Consider the following 21,552-nt stretch of genomic DNA (forward strand, 5'->3'; position numbering starts at 1 on the left):
TGTTCTCTCTGACACCAGTGTGCTCCTGGGATTTCTGGCCACGTAAATTTTGTGCTCTAGCCAAATTTATGTTTGTGCCCTGTCCCTGGCATGGCGGAAGGGAGTGTTCTTTTTCTGATTGTACTCCTGCTGCATTGCCAGCTTGGCTTTCTTGGCTAAATGCCAAAGAATAAGCTGATTCTGCACTTCCCTCTGGATTTTAAGGACATTTAAAACCAATTTTCATTCCTTTCAAAATTATCTCTGGTTTTAGAATCCAAAAGTGTTCAGGCTGCTCATTTCCTGATTTTTTTCATTTAAACTCAATTATCTACTATTTGCATTTAGGAATAAAAGACAGTGAAAGACAAATTGTCACTGGAGATTGTCCAGGGCTTCTCTGACACAGAGACTCTCAATGTAAAAGCTGTTATTGTGTTTTAGGTTTTCAAGTAAACAGGGTGTGTCTGCCTGTACACTAATTCCAAAAACATCTTCAATTTTACCCTAATGGACGGTTTGAGCTGTTGGCCGGGAGTAAAATCTATTTCTGTTTATTAGCCTTGACAGAGCCCAAGTTACCTCTTTTTAGAAAATAATGCATATGTGGTTGTGACATGTGTGTGTTTTTCTATTTTAGGGTGGGGTGTTGGAGAGGGAGGGGTGACCTGTTCTGAAAGAAATAATCCTAGTTCAAGATGTTTTCATTTAAATTCATATTATGCAAGAGTAGGTAATATATTTTTTTAATTTATCTATTTTCCTTAGCCATTAGAGCTACCAGATTTCAGTCAGTGTAACAGATGAGAACATGGAGTAAATAAGTGATTCTGTTAAATGCTATGGAGGACTACAGGTGGTGGCCAGACCTCTGTTCGTCTCTCCAGGTCTGTGAGCTCGTACTTCCTTCTGTTTCAGCTCGTGGGTTTGTTAAAGGCCATAGTTCATGTTGCAGCATCATTTTATTGAAAACAACAGCAGCACATCATTTTTGGCAGCCTAACAATTCCTTTGAAAATAGCTACTCCATTTTTTCATCTATCAACAATAGTTTATATTTAAAATATAGCCAAACTATGGCCAAGATGGTAAGTTAAACGCAAACTGGTCATGATTGACTTCCTCTTAAATCACAAGATGAGGCTTGAGGTTTCCTTTACTTTAATAAATTACATAGCTATCCTTCCCACCTTGCCCTCCTGGCCTGCCTTGCTCCTTTAAACTCCATTAAATGGAGCACACTGTCATGTGTGAACATGGCCCTTGAATCTGTTCACATTGTAACTTCTGTCTAAATACAAGATCTTCAAGTTTTAGCAATAAAAGAGCTCCAGCCCTTCTCTGTCCAGCCTCCCCATTTTACACATAGGGAGGTAGGGAGACAGAAGGCTGGGGACTGAAACAGGTGGGATTGAACCTGCTACAAAGAGACCACCAGTGGCGTGAAAACCTCACAGCTGCTGGCAAACTGTGCTTCCTCATCAATAGTACACTTCGTGATCTTTTTTATTCCCTGTATATCTCAGTCTGTAAGGACAAATTCTGCCTTGAAAAAAGGAAAAGAAAGAGAAATTCTGTGCCTTTTCTTCACAGGGATGGCTTTTGCTTGGTGACGTCCTGTTGTTGTCCTTGGGTGCTCTCACTACCTCAGCTCGAGAATGAGTACCTTCCTGTGACTTCATATTCATTAGGGGGTAGATCACCATTTTATAACATAACGTAGTTTAACCTTGCCCCTCTTATTTTTTTTTTAATTTTTTTTTTTGATTTATTTATTTTCTTACGCCAAAGCCCCAGTAGATAGTTGTATGTCATAGTTGCACATCCTTCTAGTTGCTGTATGTGGGACGCGGCCTCAGCATGGCCGGAGAAGCGGTGCGTCGGTGTGTGCCCAGGATCCGAACCCGGGCCGCCAATAGCGGAGCGCGCGCACTTAACCGCTAAGCCATGGGGCCGGTCCGTCCCTCTTATTTTATTCATTTTTAACTTCACAAGTAATTCATAAATACATTCCTATAAAAAAATTAAAATAATAGCCTCTCTGATTGCACAAGTGGGGAAAACTGAGACACAGAAGTCATTTGAACTGGGGTGCTCCCCTTAAGGTATTGGGAGAGAGGAGGTTTGCTAGGGTCCCAGAAGTTCCAGACCTTGGTTGAGCCCTCTGCCTGATACGTGAAGGCAGTCTTCTGTCCTAGATTTAACATTCAGTTCCAGAAGCCATGATCTCACCCAGCCTGGGATGAGTCCGGGAAGTTGTGTGTTTGGAGTCAGTAGGGAGTTAACAGAGATTTTATTCTTCAGCAGCTCTGTGTCATGCTGGCCCTGATCCTGGGAGGGAATAGGGCAGGGAGGAAGGTGAGACGGCAGACTGTGTGCAGAGCCAAGCACCTGCAGGAAGCTGAGCCCCAGCCTGGTGGGGGCCCTAATACATGGTGGAGGGGTAAGGAATGGGAGAGGAGAGAGCTGGGACCTCCTTGTTTTTCTGAGATCTTCAAAACCATGCATGTTTGTCAAATCTCCGCACTTACTCTAGGCAATGCCACTGTGGGGCTGGGCTGGAGGTGGGGAGGTAGTTACTGTCTGAAATTGAAAGATTGCGGTGCTGTCACCTCTGTGCAGGAGTTCGGTGCGCCCTGCTGCCGGCTCACTCTGTGTTGGGCATTGGACTGTAGGTACTTCTTTGGATCATTTCCAACACACATCTGAATGCGTTTAAAAGCACGGGGTGCTTAACATCAACTATCAAGGGCTTTTAGAACCTTTCGGTCTGCTCTTATTGCAATGGAGGCTAAGTGAGAGTGGGCGCTCATATTGTTCAATGTGGTTTCTAGAACAGAGGTCACAGGTCAGGGGCTTAGTGAGGATTCTCAAAGGACAGATTGTTGAACAGTAGGTTTGGGACGTGATTGCTTTGAAAACAATAAATAAGTTTAGGGAATTTAGCATACCATAGGCCCCTCTAGAAGATTCACAGTTGTATTGACAGAATAAAAGCTCTCAGTTTCTGCATTGAAGACACACATTTATCAGTCTTTCTGGGCAGGGAACCAGTTTGTGTGTGTGTGTGTGCTTCTGTGACACACCACCTGATAACACCCCATGGAGCTATGTTCTGCTGAATACAGTCAGGGGGATCCAGACTAAGGAGGACCCAGGTAAGGGGTCTCCTGCCCCTCGCAGTCCAGGGTGAGCCTCTTGGATGAGCACTTGTTCAGAGGGACACTCGTACAACTTGTAAGCTAAGGCAGCTGGGGTCAGGGAGATGGTGCCAAAACTGATGTTACCAACTGAGGCTGCCCTAGTCTACGTTGTTGTGAGAACCTGGTAGAGGTAGAATGGAAGATTGCACAGTTTTTGTGCCTGTTACATCCTCTCCGGTTGTAATGATTTGTAACCTGTTCCAGCACCTGACCAGTGAGAATATTATAAAGTGCACCCACCATGAAAGGCCTCATGAATATCCTGAAGACATATTAGACATCTTTAGCTTATTGTTTTTACTTAGGAAGGACCTTAAGGAACCTGTGACTAGATTAGGTGTGCTTCTCCATTATTTGGGTAATTTTTGGGCGGATTTCCCAACATAGCATTAGAGTGTCTCATAATCTTCCTAGCAACCCGATAGGCAGATGAAAATGAAAGAATGAAAGACCTCTGGAGTGGCTGGGCCTCACCTCTGGTCATCGAGTGGAGCCGAGTGGTCCTTGTTGCTTCTTTGGTGGATGAGACAAGATTGATTTACCCTCTGAACCTGGGGTGAGGTTGTCAGCCAAGGGAAAGGCTCCACTTACTGTTTCTTCAGAAAATTAACTGAGGAGTAGCTCTTCCAGAATGAAGATTCTTAGAGACACGGTAGAAACTTGGGGACCTTCATACTCACTTGAGTTAGCCCTAAACTAACATCTGAGATGCTGAAGAGCTCTGACTCCATTTCTATGCCTACTGCTCTTTGTTTGACATAGAAATCCCAGTTGAACAGGGTCCTAGAGATCACTTACCTGACTCCCTCACTGTGTGGACAAGGAAGCGGAGGTTCAGAGACATGAAGGGACTTGCTCACGGTCCCACAGCTCGTCTAGGTAGCTCTATGGGAACCTGGATCTTCTTTTCCAGACCAGAGGTTTTCCCAGAGTGCCTTACTGCCTTGATCTTCTCCTAGCATGACTGATGCTTCTGATTTTGCTGGCAATATTTATAGATATTGCCACATCAGCTTTGGAAAGGGTGGTGCCTTTTGTGCCCTTCCTGGCAGTATGTGAACGTGCCTGTTTCCTCAAACCACCACCAGCACAGAGTTTTATTCTTCTTTACTTTTAATTAGCAGTATTTTTGTTTTGTGTGTTTTGCTGCAAATGCATTCCTCACACTGTTGAGTCCCTCGTCCAGACATTTCTTCCCTTTGAAGGCAGGGAGTTAATGATTGATTCATTTCTTGAGGTCCTATAATATGCCAGGCCCTGGGACAGGTGCCAGAGACCACAGAAGTGAATCAGTCCCAACATCTGCCCTGGGGAAGTCCTTAGTATATGAACAAGATATATATTATGGCTGTTTTATAAATATTACTAACAATTACAGTCCAGTGAAAGAAAAGCGGTGGTTCAGGGCAGGCCCTTGGTGCTAGGAATCAAGTGGGAACAGAGGATGTGGAAGCTCAGAGGACAAGGTCCCTCCTCTACCACGTGAATCTGGAGGCATCTGTGGTGACCAGGCGTTTGACTGGGCCTTTGGAGAGCTGGGACTTCGAAAAGTCTGGTTGCTGGCATTCTGGCCTAGAGGATGCTGGTAGAGAGCACCAAGACATGACTTCTTCTGGTGCTAGTCTTGTGCTATCCTCCTAGAACTCCGAGCCCCGCAAGGTGGATGGCATTGTCCTGGTTCCTTCACAGTGTCATCAGGCCTGATGACTTGCTCACATCACTCACTAGCAAGTGGCAGAGCAAAGGGAAAAAAGTCATTGTCACATATTTTAATTTCAAATAGGAATTAAGCCCAGAGCTGTAATTAAGAGGGAAGAAACTCTTCATTTGTTTCCATGTTTAGGGCTTGGTTGGGGAGTTGCTCACGTCTGCTCAGAAACGTTTCCTTCTTTGTGAGCTGTGTCTTCAGCGCCTCCCGATGACTCCAGATTTGAGGGCTGGTAAAGACTCCTGTCACGAAGACCATGCTTTTTCAAATCAGAAGCCCCATATTGTTTGTAGGTGCTGAGGAAGTAATATTGAGCAATGAAAGGTTTCTCCCTTCCCCCGAGAAAAGAAACAGAACTCTATCTTTCTAATGTAAAAATTTCAGAGCTTGTTTCATTTTTCATTCTGGGTATTTAACCAGAGCACCTGCAGGAAACAAACTATTTTTCACTATTAACAAAAATGCTTTAAAAAGTATTCTCATTCCTTCACTGGGCTGATAACCCAAAGAATTTTAATTTTTAAATGATGTATATTTTAGGATTAAATAGAAAAAAGTAGTGTATGCAGGTATATTCCACCCGGGTGGTGAGTGTGGTGTGCCAGGGAGGAGGTTTTGAGCTTGAGTCTGGCTTGGATATTCTTTCCATTTTAAGCTGTGACTTTTGTATTTTGAACCACTTAAGTTGGTTTTTGTTTTTAAAGAATAGGATGTTTTCCAAGGCAGGCATTTATTCCTGGTCATTCTGTTCTGTATTTCCTTTAACACTGCAGACCTTTTGTGAGGTGCCCAGGCTCAGTCTCCTTGGTGAGTTTTGTTTGTATTGGCCGCTTCTCTGGGTTCTGATCGTCACTGTGGTCTGGTGTCTGCACTGCGCCTCCGTTTACCCACCTCCTTAGGGGGAAACCCGCCAAGGCGAGACATCCAGTCTGTATGGACGGTGGTGATGAGGGACTGGGGGCTCCTGGAAGGGCCTCGGTCCCTGCTACATGCCATCTGGTGACCCACCCCACTTCTCTCCCTCAGACGTTTTGTAGGCTTTCCAAAAGTAAAATAAAACGACATTTGAGTTTAAGAAACCATGCTTCTATGTGCTCTTCTTCCTTCTTCTCTTCTCTCGTGTGCCCACGTCCTGCCCCTGCTCAAACTCAGCCCCAGCTCCTCCTCCTGTAAAGGACACTCCCAGTGCCCTCCAACCTCAGGGCTTCTTCCCTTTTTTCTATAATATTTGTAATTCGAACTCCTCGTTGAGTCATGAATTACATGCATTCTGTGACAGATTCTGTAGGTTATCAAATGGCTGCTTAACCTCTGTTTGATGATCTCGCTCTTTGATGCCTGTGTCCTGGCTCCTGAGCTGATCTCAGGCCCGCCACAGGCAGGTGCCACGTGGAGATTTCTTTGGTCTCCCTAGCACTCAGCCTGGTCTGGCACACAGGGCCCTCCACAGAGGTTTGTTGACTCCCTGAGAGCCTCATGCCTTTTCAGTTCCATTCCAAAGAAAGGACTCAGGTCTTTGGTCACCTGCGGCTCACTGAGGGTATGAAGGAAGAGCTGTGCCAGGAATGTTTTATTAATCACAAGTCATTTGTGAAGCCAGAGGGTCTGGTTTATGCAGTGCAGCCTCATTTACATGGGCTGTTTATGCACTTCCTCACTTGTCTGTAAGCACTGGCAGGTGTAGATGTCCTGTTTTATGGAGCCGTTATGGCCTGTAGTTTAGAATTACCTCTTGCTGAGTTATTGTAACCAAGAATCCCCTTTGACACTTCTGTGACTTTCTGATTGGTCTCTTAAGGGTCCTTCAGCTGCCTTTGGTTTGCATTAGAAGCTTGATGCTACAAGGAGGATAGTACATCTAAGACACAGTGAATAATCAATTAAAAGATTTGCCACAGCCAAGGCAGCATGCTGGAGGTGGGGCAGAGTTGGTTGAGATGTTGTCTCACATTTCAGGGAGCTTATAGCCAGATTGTGAAATGCTGGGAGAACGTTAAAGACACAGGTGCTTGTGTTCTGGCTCATGAGAGAGATCTCATGCCTGTGGTCCTCCTCTGGCGGCCACGTGGGCCGACTGCAGGGCATCACCCCCAGCTCTGCCTTTCTACCTGGTGACCACGTTAGTTCTCAGCTCTCAGGATCCAAAGGCCATCCTGTCCATGACCTTCAAGTCACAGGAGCTATAGGCCACCTTTCCCCTGGCACAGGGAACATACTTGCTGAGAGCCACACGTCTCCTCTCATCCACACAGAGGTACAGGCGAGGACGTTCACTGCAGCTCTGTTTGTAATGGCAAAAAACTGGAACCAACCCACATGTTCAGCAGAAGAGTAGTGGTCAGTTATGATACACCCATATTAAGAGATCCTCTGCAGCTGTTCAAAAAAGAAGAGGAAGGTTTATATGTGTGCAGGGGAAAAGGTTTAATTGTTAAGCAAAAGAAGTGAGTTGTAGAATAATATCCACAATATGATCCCATTTATGTAAAATTAAATATAAATTATATATTTCTGCATGTTCATATATAAGTGTGTAAATGCACAGATAAGGGTTTGAAAGGACTGTACCAGACTCCTGAGAATGGTAAAGAGGATGGGAGAAGAGGGTGGAAAGGATGAGTTTCACTTTTTACTCTATTTTTATTTAGTTTTTACAGTGGGAGTATCTTCATAGTATCTCTTTGAACGAAGAGGATAGGGAAAGAAGGTAAGCAGGGGGTGGCCCTACTCTCAGGGTCTGTGGTAGGGACAGGTAGCTTGCATTTGGATGTTCAGGCTTGGCAGGAATGGGCTCTGTGTTTGATAACAAAGTTGCCCATGGATTCCTGTGTGAATGTGTGACATCAGACATGCCACATCATGTCATCCATGGTCAGTGGTACAAAACATTCATCTTAGTCATCTTAATCTTCAAAGGGAGAAGATAGCCCAAGACACACCTTTCAACTGTATAGATTTTATTTTCTGTATCAGTTATATTCTACTTCTACTTGATGATTTCGGTTAAATGAGTTTATGTCCTTTTTTAAGATTCACAGATCCCCTAGTGATACAACTTAAATCATTGGGCAAGATTTCCTGTTTGGATTGTCCATTGTATTCAGGGTGGATGATGTCAGTCATTTTATCGGCATTTACTGCTAAATGGCTGATGAGATCCAGGACCTTTGAAAACAGATCATTGTCTGACCTGGAATGGTTTTCAGATTGACAGTTGTTTCCAGTGAACCTCAGTTGTTGTCACCTCTCTAGGAAAGTCTCTCTGATGCCGCCCAAGTCTTAGTGGCACCTGCTATACCAAAGGCTTGCAACAGCTTTCATGTGTTGAGGTAAATTTGTTTGAAGCCAACCCCAGACTTAAATAGAAATGACTCAAATAGAAATGATTATGGTAGGTATCGAAAACTGTCTAGTAATTGCTGTTTCTTGACTCAAGCTATATCTGAGTTCCTTGTGTGTGGGCAGTCGAGTGCATAAGAAGGCAGCTCCATCTGGCTGCTGACCCTTCTGTGATAAACTCACTTGCAAATGGAGTTCTGAAGCCAGAATTCCAGCATGAATGGACTGGAAGGGGCTTGAAATCGTCTAGTACTTCATTGATTCTAGAGAGGAAGTGGTGTTTTCTTCTCTACATGGGAGAGATCCATGTTGACCTTCCTTTGCCTGGCTCCTCGAGTCCCCGCATTGCACCCGTGGACCTCCTCTGTAGTGCTCATGGTTACTGACCAGCCCCTCCACACAGCTGGAGACTTTTGCCAACACTCTTCCTAGACTTGTCCTCTAAGTCAAGTCCTGGTTTCTGAAGGGATTCCTGCTGAGCATCCCTGACCCCTCTTCTCCTGACTCCCCTGCATGACCCAGTACCGAGCCCATTGTGGTGTGGGCTTCCTAGTTTGCATCCCTCCCAGTCCTCAACGGGAATATGCCAGTGACAAGATCTGCCAGGATCTCCAAACCAAGGTCTCAGGAGAAGCACGTGGCACGTGGTCTGTCCTCTGTGCTCCAGCCAGAGCGATAGTATGCATCGACACAGCTGAACTTGATTGCCTGTAAGTGCTGAAGCGCAGGGCATCGACGGTAGAGGTTCTGTCCGTTTATACAGGATCCTCATGCCCATGGTTGGGGATTTGGGGAAGATTTGTAAAGAGGGGTGTTGAGGCAGCCTTGTTGGATTGGTATGGTTTGGTTTAGTGGAGAGGGAGAGAGGGGATGTGCCTCGAGTAGGAGCAGCCCTTCGGGGCTGGTCAGGAGGGGGAATAAGCCCTGGAGCCGTAGGAGCTGTGTGGAGGTCGGCTGACTACAGAGTGGAGACGGTGGCCAGCATGGTGGGGTGAGGGGGGTGCCATCTTCAGTTCTCCTTTTGGCTAAATTGGGACTTATTCCTTCAGATTCAGCAAACGTTTATTGAGTACCTACCTTGTAGCAGGGATTGGGGATAAAATACAAAGAGAAGTAAGATGGGTCCCAGCATTAAGAAGAGACAGGCATGGAAATCCTTATAACGGCACAGAGCTGGGAATGCATAACGGAGGTGAGGGTCCCTGGGGCACCCAGGAGAAAATGGCAAACCCTGCCAGGTCAGCCAGGCTTTGCCAAGGAGTTGACAGTTTGATGTGGTCCTAAAGGTAACAGAGATTTGCCAGGTAGTGATGGTGAGAAGGGGCTGTTGGAGGGGGGGTGGGATTCTGGGTAAGAAAGCAGCACTTGCAGGGGCAGCGGGTGTGCAAAAGTGAGGCGTGTTCTGGGACTCATGAAGGGTCTGAAGAGCAGGTCTGCAGGGTACCTAGGGTGGAGAAGCAGATTTGTTGTTCTTAGTGCTGTAGAGTTAATTCCGCCTCCTGGTGACCCTGTGTCCAGCAGAGCAGAACCCTGCCCGCCCGGTCTTTTTGCACCATCCTCTCACCTTCCGGCGCTATAGCAGACAATGCTCCGCTGCTCTTCACAGGGTTTTCATAGCCAGCTTTTTCAGAAGTGGACGGAAGTTTAGGGAAAGTTTCATTTGTCAAGCTGAGGAGTCTGAGCCTTATTTTGTGTGAAGCAGGGACTCAGCAAAGATTTGTGAACAAAGTCAGGTGACCCATTCAGATTTGTTTTCCAGGATGTTGACTAGGGGATGGGGTGGAGTGAGGGAAATGGATATCAAGGAACCTGCTGGGAAGCTCTTACAGTAGTCCTGGTCATAAATGATGAGGGTTTGAACTGGGACACTGGGGAATGGGATTTTTTTCTAGAAGTGCAAGAGTCATTTCCATAAAGTGACACAGCAAGATTGAAAATCAATGGGAAAAGATTCTCCAGCAAACATGAACCCAAAGAAGGGTGGCATACCAATAATTTTACCAGACAAGTTAGAATTGAAAGCAAAAGAAAACAAAATGATTGGAGGAAGGAAGAAAACTACATAAATGAACAAAAGGAGTGATCATTAAGAAGTTATATATTTATAGTTGTATGTAACCATGAACTTGTAGTCACCTCATAAAATAGCTTCAGAATATAGAAAGCCGTTTCTCAAGTGCAGTGAATGGGAATTGTTTACTGAGTAGATGTGAGGAGGGAAGCAGGGGAGGAGTCAGGGGCGCCTGAGGTCACAGCTTGATGCACTGAAAGGACGGCCGTGCCACCAATGGACGTGAGTGCTCCGGGAGGCAGAGATCGTCTTGAAAAGGACTGAGCTCAGTTCTGGGTGAGATGCTTGTGTGATATTCCCAAGTGGGTAGAAATATAGGTTCAGGGCTCAGGAAAGAGATCTGGGCTGGAGATGAAGATTTCAGCATCATCAGTGTAGACATGTAGCTAAGCTATTGGGGTTAAATAAAACCATGCAAGGAAATGCTGCTGCAGCATGTCTAGAAGACCAGGAGATGAACAGAGTCCTGGGAGGGTGGAAGCATCTGGCTTTATATGGTGTTCTGTTATAATGTTCAAAGCATGTGAACACATGATCCCGTCAGTCATCACACATCATGTTGTGAGGGGGATGCATCTTGATTATTATTCCTGAGGCCACACCCCTTGCTGGGTTCTAATTAGTCTCGGCTCTTCTGAGGACAGTCCTTGGGGTTCCCTGCGAGGGCACACCAGGCCACAGAGGAGTTGAAGAGGAGGAGCTTTGGGGCAGATGTTCTGCAGTCCTTTGGCCATCAGCACTTAAAAAGAACCCTCTTGTGCATGGCTGTGTTAGGCGCTGTGGACACTAGAAGGGGGAGAGTGACATAGGAGCAAATCTGGAAAGCTTTAGCAGGGAATACAGTTTTGCTAAGGAGTTTCAAAGGGAAGAGCAGCTTGGTTTGGGGAAAACAGCAAGGAGAGTATCCATGGTTCCAGATCAATGCAGCACAGCACGTGGCTGCAGACAGGCGGGAGCTCTGGGCGTCGTGGTGGTGGTGGCCAGGGGCGTTTAGCTCAGGGGGGTTGCATGGGTTGCAGGCTCCTTGGGTGAAGGGCCTTCAAGTCTGCAATCAGAAGTTTGAATGAGAAGATAAGGGTGGGTGGTTGGTTAAGGCCCAAAGCAGAGCTCAGCAGTTCTGTGGGCACCATCGTCATTTTTAGCCATAAGGAAAATAATGATTTAAATGTAGCCTGGTTAACTGAAGACTGGTTTAAGCAAATTTACCATTTTCAGGTGCTCCTAATAATTCATTGCCTGGTAGATGCAACAGCTGGACCTTGTGCTTGCCACACCTGCAAGGGAAGTGATCCAGCCTGACTTCAGAAGCCTGAGAGTGAAGCAGTGGCAGCCAGCGTGTGCTGTCACCTCGGTGCAGGCTAAGGGGGCAGGTCGTGGCCATACTGCCTTTGGAAGTGCTTCCCTGCCTGTGGTCCGACTCCCAGGATGTTTGGAGACCTTTGCGGGGAGCGGGGCAGACATTGGTGTCAAACCTGGGTTTGAGTTGAGAAATTGTTTCTCTCGTTTCATTTACCCCTGCAACTGGTAAGGATGTTAAGTTTCAACATTCATTACTGAGCAGGGGCATCTTCAGCTAGCTCATGCCCTCTTTTCTAATGGGAAAACAGAGGAAATGCACGGTAAAAGTTCAGGCTAACCAAGCCATAGCTGCTTACGGCACTGGGTGAAGGAGAGGAAGTCAACGTGTCTGAAATCTGAGTTAGAGCCTCCTTCTCTTGAGGGCCAACCCGGGACATGCTTATTGCTTCTCAGATTTTTCCCCAACTGAAGGGAGATAATGGGGATCCATAGGCTCCTTTAGCGAGAACCACAGCCAGCTGCCAGAGAAAGGAGAGGACGTGTGGGAAAGCTGCCATCAGGCTGTCCCTTTATCGAGTGGCTGCAAAGGGACAGCTTCTCTGATGCTGTGTGATCGTGGCGGGAGGCATCACGGACATACAGAGCTGAGCCCAGAGCTTGGCTTGAGTTCTGGTCTTGGAAACTCTTCCTAAGCAGAGTAGTTTCGTGATCGTTACAGAGTGCACTGGCCTTTAGAATAGGTGGGCCTCGCGACGGTAGAACTGGTCTAACTTGAATTTACCTATTTAATGAAATACCTCATCAAAGATACCAGCCCCACAGCATCCAAGCGGAAGGCACCTCCAAGTCTACTCAAAATGATTATTCATTTAAACTGCATTATAGAACACCCTGACTCTATGCCTTAAAGAAAAAGTCTCTCATAGCTAACAAAGTAAGAATAACGTTTTCAAGTGTTTTTTTTTATTTTTTTATTTAATGTTCCTTTAAACTGAGCCTTCCCGCCTTTTCTGATGGAAACGTCTCTTGTTGCTACTCCTGTGTTTGCAGTGGTTGAATGGTTTCAACCAGTCATCTCCAGGTCCTGCTGACCTCAGTGAGGGACCTCTGGCCTCCTTGGTGGCCAGTGCTCTTGCTCTCCTTGTGAGTCCCTGCAGAGGCTCTAACGAAGGTGGCCTGGGACTTCCTTCTATGCCCAGTGCAAGAGGATGCAGTTGTCAAAATAAAAATAGCCCATCAGATTGCTTTCAATGGCAGCCTGGGGGAGGGAGGATTTGGTGAAGTGCTGCCCCTTTGAAGGAAGGCCCTGGAAGCCTGACCTCCAGTCCTTAGAACAGAGCAAGGAAAATGCCCCCCTTGTCGTGTTTGGGAAATAGGACACCCCACACCTGCTGTACGTGGATGTACCATGAAACATAGAAATTTAGTGCCGTCTCTAATAATCCACATTTACCTGAATGGTAGAGGGACGCTCTTCCTTGTATTTGGGAGAAACGGAGAGTGACTGTTCTCTGCTTTATTTCTCTCCACCCTCTGAGCCCACAGTGCTTTCTCACTGCTCTGAGCTCCGTGGCCCTTCTTGTGTGGCCCATGCACTGGCCTTCAACACATCCAGCCGTTGCATGTTGTAAGCCTGAGCCCTCCCTACCGGGGACTGGCCAGCTCTCCAGCGCAGGGGCTGTTCTGGGCCAGTGTTTGCTTCATTCTCAAAACAAACCATTTCTAGAGTCCGATCACACATGGAGGAGGTGAGGTTAGGCCCGAGGGATCATGAATGCTATTGAGAACAAGCTTCTTAAGTGCTGAGGATTGTGTCCAACCTGAAGACAAGTGGCAGTCTACAGTCGATAACTTATCCTGCACTAGTTTTATCATCTGTCGTTAAGTGGAGAAGTCTGAGAACTCATTTGTTTAGTAATCTGCAAAAGAGGCCGCCAGTAATGTTCTAACCAATGCTGTGTTCCTGCCTGAGGAGACAGCTGTAGTTAAGAAGGGAAACAGTCCCCCTCTTGCCGGGAAGGTGAGGACAGCTTAGGCAGGTGTGCTTGTGCAGGTTGGTAGGCATGCTGAGTGGCGAGCATGGCTCTCTCCAGTAGTGGCTCCACTGGAGGCATCTGCTGTCAGCATTCTGCAGCCTGGCCTATTGACACCATATTTGCTGGTGACTGAGGACTGCCATTGAGGTAGATGACAAACCTGCCTTCCATCGTTTATTGAGCACCTACCAGCTGCACTTGCTGTGCTTCACATATTGCATCTAATTTCCTTATTTTAAAAGTCCTGCATTAGAGGGAAATTCCTCTGTCCCTCTCTCTTGAAGAGTAAGGAAAAGAACTGAGCACAACTAATGACTAAGGGTGCTGTAATTCTAAGAAGGTGGTGTCCTGTATTAGATGTCATTTAAATGTAGAAGAAAAATGTGATACACAAAATGAACTCCAAATCATCAAAATGACTGGGAAACGTCACTGTCTAGACTAGGGCGTGGCACACGTTTTCTGTCAAGGGCCAGATAATAAATACTTTGGGCTTTGCGGGCCTTGAGGTTTCTGTGGCAGTACTGTACTCTCCCTTGTAGCGTGAAAGGAGCTGTGGACAGTACGTAGATGAACAGGTGTGGCTGCGTGCCATCTCTGGTCTTCATGGCCAGGTGGCAGGGAAGATAACTGGGATGGACCGGTTATCTGGTCCATATAACTGGGATGGACCAGCATCTTCTAGGAGCCTGTGTTGGATCTAAAGCTCAGGGCCATTTAGTCCCCAATGTAATGCAGTCCTGAAAATTTCTGAGCATTTTTCCTGCCTTCACCTCCATTATAATTTTCCATTGTCAGTGAGACTGACAACATCCTGCTGAGACCATTTAGAGAGTGTAGTACAACCAAGATGGAGGCCTAGCCTTTAAGACTGCTCGTACCTGGCCTGCCTGCACTGGACTGTGACTTTGGAGCCAACTGCAGGTGCCTCTGGCCAGCCTGGGGACAGTGCTCTCAGGGCCCATTGGATTGGTGGCCACATATGTAAAATTCTGAAAGTGGATCTCCCTTCCCATGCATTCCTTCCTTCACTTAGCAACCATTTATTGATGGTCTTGGAAGAGAAAGGTACCTAAGACAGGACCTGGGCATAGAAAGAATTTGGGGTCTGATGGGAGAGACTGGCCGCCACAAGCTATGGTAGCCCTTGTGCTGGGGCCCTGGGGCCTGCATGCCGGCTTGTTGTGTGTGGTGGGGCATTTAAAATGGAGCTGGAGTCAGCCTAAGGAGAGGGAGATGAGGTCAGAGAAGGCTCTGTCCAGAGGGCTGGTGGGTTCCATTGGGGAGCTTCCACTGAGGAAAAGCCCTTGGGAGGAGTGCTGAGGAGAAGGGTATTCCAGAGAGAAGAACCCACAGGAACCATGGGGATGGGTGGGCAGGACCATCCCAGACATTTGGGGAGACTCACAAGCAGCCCAGGGTGCGGGGTTTGGTAAGCTGGGGGACGTGATGTTAGGAGGTAGGTTGTGGACTTTGAAGTGAAGGACTTTGAAGAGGGTCTTCTTTACTTTGCAGACAAGAAAGAGCCACTGAATATTTTTTAGCAGCTGAGATACATGATCAGATAAAAATTTATCTTTGTATCTTTTACAAGTGGTATCTATAGCATGCTCCTGAAGCATCTGCTGATTTCTAAGCATGAGTTTTCATTCATGATAATTTTTTGATACGGTTGTTTAGCATTAACATTTATTGAGTAATGCTGTGGAATTACTTAGTTTGGAGAGGTTGCTGAAACTGGCCCTGTTTTCCTGAGTCACATTGGGTGCGTCAGCAAGTCCTCAGAGAGAACCGAAATCACAGAAAAGGGCTTTCGGGGGTGGGCTGGAGCTGGCGTGAATCTCCCTCTCTGCCTTCCCATAACCTACCCATGTTGGCTCAGGGAAATCCGATGTGCTGACTATGCCCACTTTAGCCTTTCGTTGAAATAGCTTGAGCAAAAATAAGCATTGGGTCCTCATCTGTTGATCTGACAAGTCAAATGTATGTCATTTTTTGACTAACCTGAAAGAAGCCAACAGGTGTTGGAGGTTTCTCATTTGCATTTTTTCTCACAAAATCAAACCAAGGGCTAAATCTTGTCTCTCCACTCCGACCTTCCCACCCCTCCCCACCCCATCAAGTACCACAGAGTTCTTGGAAGTTGTTATTTGTAGTCGTGTTTCCTAAATTTAGCTGTTGCAGGAAGAATCAGTGGCAAATGGGTACCTGAAGAAAATACATCTTCAGTTAGAACCTAGACTTAAAACGTGTATTGTATAGCACGACTAAAGGACTGTACTTATCTTCTGTGGTGATTTTCCACAGTCATTTCTGAGATTTTTGTTATGGTACAAACCATTAAAAAGAGAGATGGCCGAGAATGTCACCCCTGGACATGTCACCATGTGCCGGGTACTGGGTTTGGCTTCCACATGCATAAACTAGGTAGAAATCTTCACGTGCTTTCTCTGGAGCGAGACATTGTGGGAAGAGGGGCTTTGTAAAGGAGACTAAGACTGTCAACTAGGGTGTGCATCCGAATGCAATTTCAAGTCAGTGATGGCTGTCTCTTGGGTCTGTGACTTTCAAGAGTTCCGCCAGGCTAATTTTTTCAGAGTTTACCTACCTTTAGGTTTATATAAAAGGGCAGAAGTAGTGAAATTCATAGAGACAGAAAGTAGAATAGGGGTTACCAGGGGCTGGGGGAGGGACATGGGAAATAGGTGTTTAATGGGGATATGGTTTCCATTTGGGAGGCTGAAAAAGTTCTGGAGGTGGATGGTGGTGATGTAGATGTGAGTATACTTAATGCCACTGAACGATATACTTAAAAAATGGTTTAAATGGTAAATTTTATGTATGTACATTTTACCACAATAAAAACAAAGTACAGAGAGTGGTCATCTCTAGGAGAGAGACTCTGGTTTTTTAGTAGTGTATAAGCTAGTTTTGCTTCTGATCACGTATGGGACAGTCTGAATTTACATGTTTTTAAATTTTATGTTTCTTTTTTGACTCAGATTTTTTGAGAATATGGTGAAATTAGCTCTTAGTATGGTCCCCAGCTTATTTTGCTCAATGTGTTAATGGGTATTAGATGATCAATATTAATAAAGACTTCTGTGTGTGGGAACTGCAAAGTCCACTTCAGGATGCCACCCTGATTCCTCGTAAACACGATTTTGTCAAATTAAAAATATCATCTTCAGGAGGACCCCTCCTTTGTACACCCTTATTGCTACTGGTACTAGATGGAATGAGATGAAAAACCAAGGTTTCTAATCATATTGTTTTTATTTAGCAGCTAAAATAACTTTTCCATTGCATTCTGATTTTGGCCCCTTAGCGAACTCCCTCTCCTTCTATATATGTTTCCTCTTAGGTTTTGCATAGGTCCTTGCAGAGAATATGGTGATATTCTATAACTGGTTTTCGGTATCTTTCCTGGGTGAAAGAGAAAGATTCTGAAGTGCTCGATCTTTTGAAAAGTAGAATGTCAACTAGGTTCTTCAGAAGACTCTTACTTACAATGTTTCAGAAAGAAAAGAGCAGTGAATTTTAGAAATTGTACTTGAAACAAGCGAGAGTTTGATCTCTTTACTAGTCCTGAAATCAGAATCTTGGGTCTGCTTTTCAAGCACTTGTGTACGTATCGTTTTAAGTGTAATCTTTAGTTTCAGGCCAAAAGAAAGCCAACAACCTTACTTTTAGTGGTTACTCTGCTTGTTGAAACAGAAAACTGAAAAGTATTAGAACTTTTGAGAATATGGACTTAGAAAGCTTTAACCTTTTGTTCAAGAAGAGCCTCTGGAATACTTTCTAAACTTTCTTATCAGCCAAGTGATGTCTATTGTTTCTTTCAAAACCTAACACGAAAACTTCATCCAGAAAGCTTTCCCTGGCAGATCCCACCTCTTACCTCATTTCCTATATTTTCCTCATTTTTTTCCCACATTATGTCATACTAATTGATGTGTCACTTGGTATTATGAATATTCAGTGTGTATGTGGTCAGTGTATGAATGAGGCTTTTCTTAATTCTTTGCCCTTTTTCTCCCTCTGGTCCCCATCTTATCAGGATTGGTGCATTCTCAGGACGTGTTAGGCCATTCAGAATGCCATGTGATCCGAAGAAATTGGCTGCTCTTTCTCTCTCTCTCTCAGAAATCATAACAGTCTCAACACACAGCCCGAGCCCCGTGCCCTGAACAGAGCTCGTCTTGATCCTTCGGTGCGTTCCTGGGCCAGCTCTCTAAACTGAGTGTCTGTGACTACGTTTATTAGCTCCGTAAAAGTTTAATGTTTATTGGCTTTCCACCAATCGTTTTTTTGAAACATCATGGAAAGTACTGAATTTTTATTTATTTGGTCAGAATTTTATTTCAAAGAAGAAGATAAGCAATTTTAGTTTTATGGGTTTTTTATTATTAGAGGTGATACAAAGGAGTAAATACCGCATAGCAAATGCTATACGAATGGAAACATTGCTGCTATTTTTATTACTTACTAATTTTTCAGATTGTTCTAGAATTAGATGTTCTTATTTTTTTTTTTACTTTGTTTGCTGTACTTTCCATAATTTAGCTAAACACATCCTGTCCCATATCTGTATCTCTATGAACTTCAGCGCTGGAGAATGGTCCTTTGTTTAGGTCCAATTAGATGAAAAATCTACTCCACACCACATTAAAACATTTGCAGAACCCATTCCATTAATACTAGGATAATTTTAAGCCCTCACAGCTCTCCTGTAGCAGTGAGGTCCTTCATGCTGCCCACACTCTTGCTGCTTTCTGAATTAGTAATTAACTGCCATGAGTTGTACACATGTGCAGGCATCTGAAGCCTTTTTTCAGGTAGCTCAGGTTCTGCAGTCTGTGGCCTCCAAGAGAGAGACTTTTCATGCTTTGTTAATGACTAAGCCAAGATAAATAGATGTTCTTGGGCGGCGAGTAGCTGAACCTTTTTGACAGTTTTGACTCCTTTCTTTACTGCATTTGCATAGTTTGTTCCCTTCTTATTGTAGATCACGGGGAGCTGCTTCTTAGCCACGTCCCGAGTGGGATGGGCGAGAGGCTGGTATCTGGAGCATGTGCAGCGGGCCCCTCGCACAGTGCGGCTGCAAGTCCAGCTCTCTTGTTTCCAAGGTCGCTGGAAAGGTCGTTTCCAAGGTCAAGATTTTTGTTCCCTGGTACTGTTCATACAATGTGACCTTCATGTTTCTTGGTTTTCACCTTGTTCTCATCATTCGCAGACATTTAGTGAGTGCCCACTATGCCGGGCGTTCTTCTGGGAGAGGTTATTGTCATCGTTATTCTATCCTGGAGAGGACATAATCTTATCTTATGTTTTGTGTTTTCTCTGTCCTGCCTTAACAGTAGGGGATCCCCAAACTTGTGGTTGGGAGCTGCTTTGTTCCTCCTTAGGAGCTCCACAGATGGGAAGCTATAGCTGCCACACGCCCATCCCAGCTAGTGAGGGTGGGGGCCCAGCATGGCTGAAAGTTGCCTTCTCGTCCTCTGTGGGCACGAGGGAGGGATACCCTTTGCCGTCTTCCTGCAGTTGGCTCCTGCCTGGTGGGGCTGGCCTCTTTCCTTTTGTGCATCAGTTACCACAGCAGAGATGCAGCCCCATTTGGGGAATGCCGAAAGGAAGCACAGTGCTTTCCACCCACATCGCTGCTGGCATTTATGGCGAACGCCCTCAATAAGCTGAGGGTTAGTTAGCCTCTCCTTCTGGTTATTCTCTTCTTTCCTTCATTTTTTTTTTTCCCTCCCAGCATATGGGCTGGGCTGATTTTATATTCTGCTAGAATTCAGTGGCTGTCAGACAGCATGTATGACAGGCAGGCATCTTCATCCTGTTAGGGGGGACCCCCTCAGTGTCCTTGTTGATTGAAGTTGCCCAGACTGCCCATCGCAATGGAAGGGAAGGTGGAAACCTGAGAATTCTCCCCGTCCCTCTGGAAGCACTGGTCTGAAAGAGGTTGGAGGAAGTATGTGGGAGAAAGGATTTTCTCAAGCTTCTGGGCCTGATCCATGGCCAAATCTCACTGAAGAGTAAAAGGAAAAAAGTGACTGAGTCATGGCGGATGTATGACATGATCAGTGTATGTATCTACACCAACAAGCTGGTTTGGCCTCGATGGAGGGAAGGAGTGAAATGACTTTTTTGACAGTATCGTTTCCTTTTCCATTTTCTATCCCTTTAAATCACTACTGTAATACCTCTTTGGGTTTGGAGGTGCTTTAGAACTTCAGACAACTGCTTTATTATTTCCAGCAGAGCACAGCACCCAGAGTCCAGGAAAAATGAGGACAGACACAGAAGGAAGCAATTGGGGATGATGAAGTGAAACTTGAATGAGGGAGAATCTGCTGTTTCACTTTCTTCTTCTAGTAGCTGATCCCTAAGTTTTGCCCTTGGCATGTTAAAGCCCCTTTGGTCTCATGTGATGCATTCTCATCTGGATAAGCAGAGGTAAAACTCATCTTCTTCAAGACCCAAAGGAGCCTTTGTTGGAAGATGTAATGGTAGACTCAAAGCCAAAAAAGATATATAGGAATTAAGCAGGAAAAATGTTGTTTTCTGACCTCTCATAATAGTGGGAGACAGGAAGAGGAATTGTATCACTCAGGTCTTAGTTGCAGACAGCAGATTCCACCCTGAGCCCATTTCACCAGGAAGGGGTTTGATAAGAGAGATTTGAGAGCTTATGGTCTCCTCAGAATAGCTAGAGAAACAGCTGAAGTTCCAGGAACAACACCCAGACCACATCACACAACTGGCCCAGTGAGATCTGCTGCCACATCTGTCCCCAGCACCACCTGCACCTGCCAAACAGGTGCTCTTTACCCATCTGCCTCTTCCCATGTCCTCTTTCCAAATCCACCTCGTGTAGGTGTGTCAGATGATGAAACCAGGTCCTGAGCCCACACCCTAATAGCAAAGGAGGTTGAGAAATGTAGTTCCCATGGATTCTGTACTAGAAAAGTGGGATTCACAATGTGGGAAAGTATCAAAATGTGGCGGTGTGGAAGGGTTTAGGGCAGCCACAAATTCAGATGCTCCTTACAAGACTACCTTAGAAAATACAGCACACAAGTTCCTGATGATATGAGTTAACAGTAAAATTGTAATCATCAACTGCAAAAAATTTTCAAATAATTCTGGAAGACAAGTTATTTTGTGACTTTATCGGCTGCGGGACTTGTGGTTGTCTTATCGCGATTCTACATATTTCTCCTTGATTTACTTTCTTACGTTGGTTATTTTTTTAGTTTCTGACGTGTTCCTCTGCTTACTATCCATGACATGGTAGCAAGATTCTATGAGATTAGGCTATCAAGAGAGGAAGCGTTTAAAAATGGTTCGTCTAAGTCTTCATGAAGTCATATTCTTTTGCAGAGGTCACTGAGATTTCTAGATTTTGTGTTTTTACTTGACATTGAAGACCTTTTGAACTATACTTTAAATCCCACTGAGGAAGGAATAACCAGGTTTTGTTTCATTAAAACTCAAAATTTAGTATGATTTTTTGTAGCATGAATTTACATAAACATTTTTTATAGAGAACTATGTGAAGTTGATTTTTTTTTCAAATCAGACCATTCTTTTTAAACAATGTATTAGTTTGGTACACAAACTTTCACTCTTCTGAAGAACAAGCAAAATAAATCCAATTGTTTTTCTCATTTGGAAAGCTCCTACCAGCACATCAGTGAAATTATAACTCTCTCATACTAAAATTTGACATAGAAAACTGTAACATAACGTTATAACTTTTAATTATTGTGTTAAGGTTTTTACTAACAGTGCTTCCTTTTTGACTGTTGAGGATCCTAAATGAAATAGATAAAAAATGTGGAATATGTGAACAACCCTCTGAGATGATAGTTCTGAAATTTGTTGACACTTAACTGGAAAAGACTCGAT

The 21,552-nt window shown here is 45.0% G+C and overlaps 1 protein-coding gene across 4 annotated transcripts in view; it reads left to right on the forward strand.

Moving 5' to 3' along the window:
- Positions 1 to 21,552, forward strand: part of DUSP22 (dual specificity phosphatase 22) — a 57,074-nt gene that overhangs the window by 20,608 nt on the left and 14,914 nt on the right. The window lies entirely within an intron of this gene.

This window comes from Ceratotherium simum, chromosome 13 (assembly GCF_057802395.1).
Source record: "Ceratotherium simum simum isolate JZ-2026a chromosome 13, ASM5780239v1, whole genome shotgun sequence".
NCBI classification, from domain to species: domain Eukaryota; kingdom Metazoa; phylum Chordata; class Mammalia; order Perissodactyla; family Rhinocerotidae; genus Ceratotherium; species Ceratotherium simum.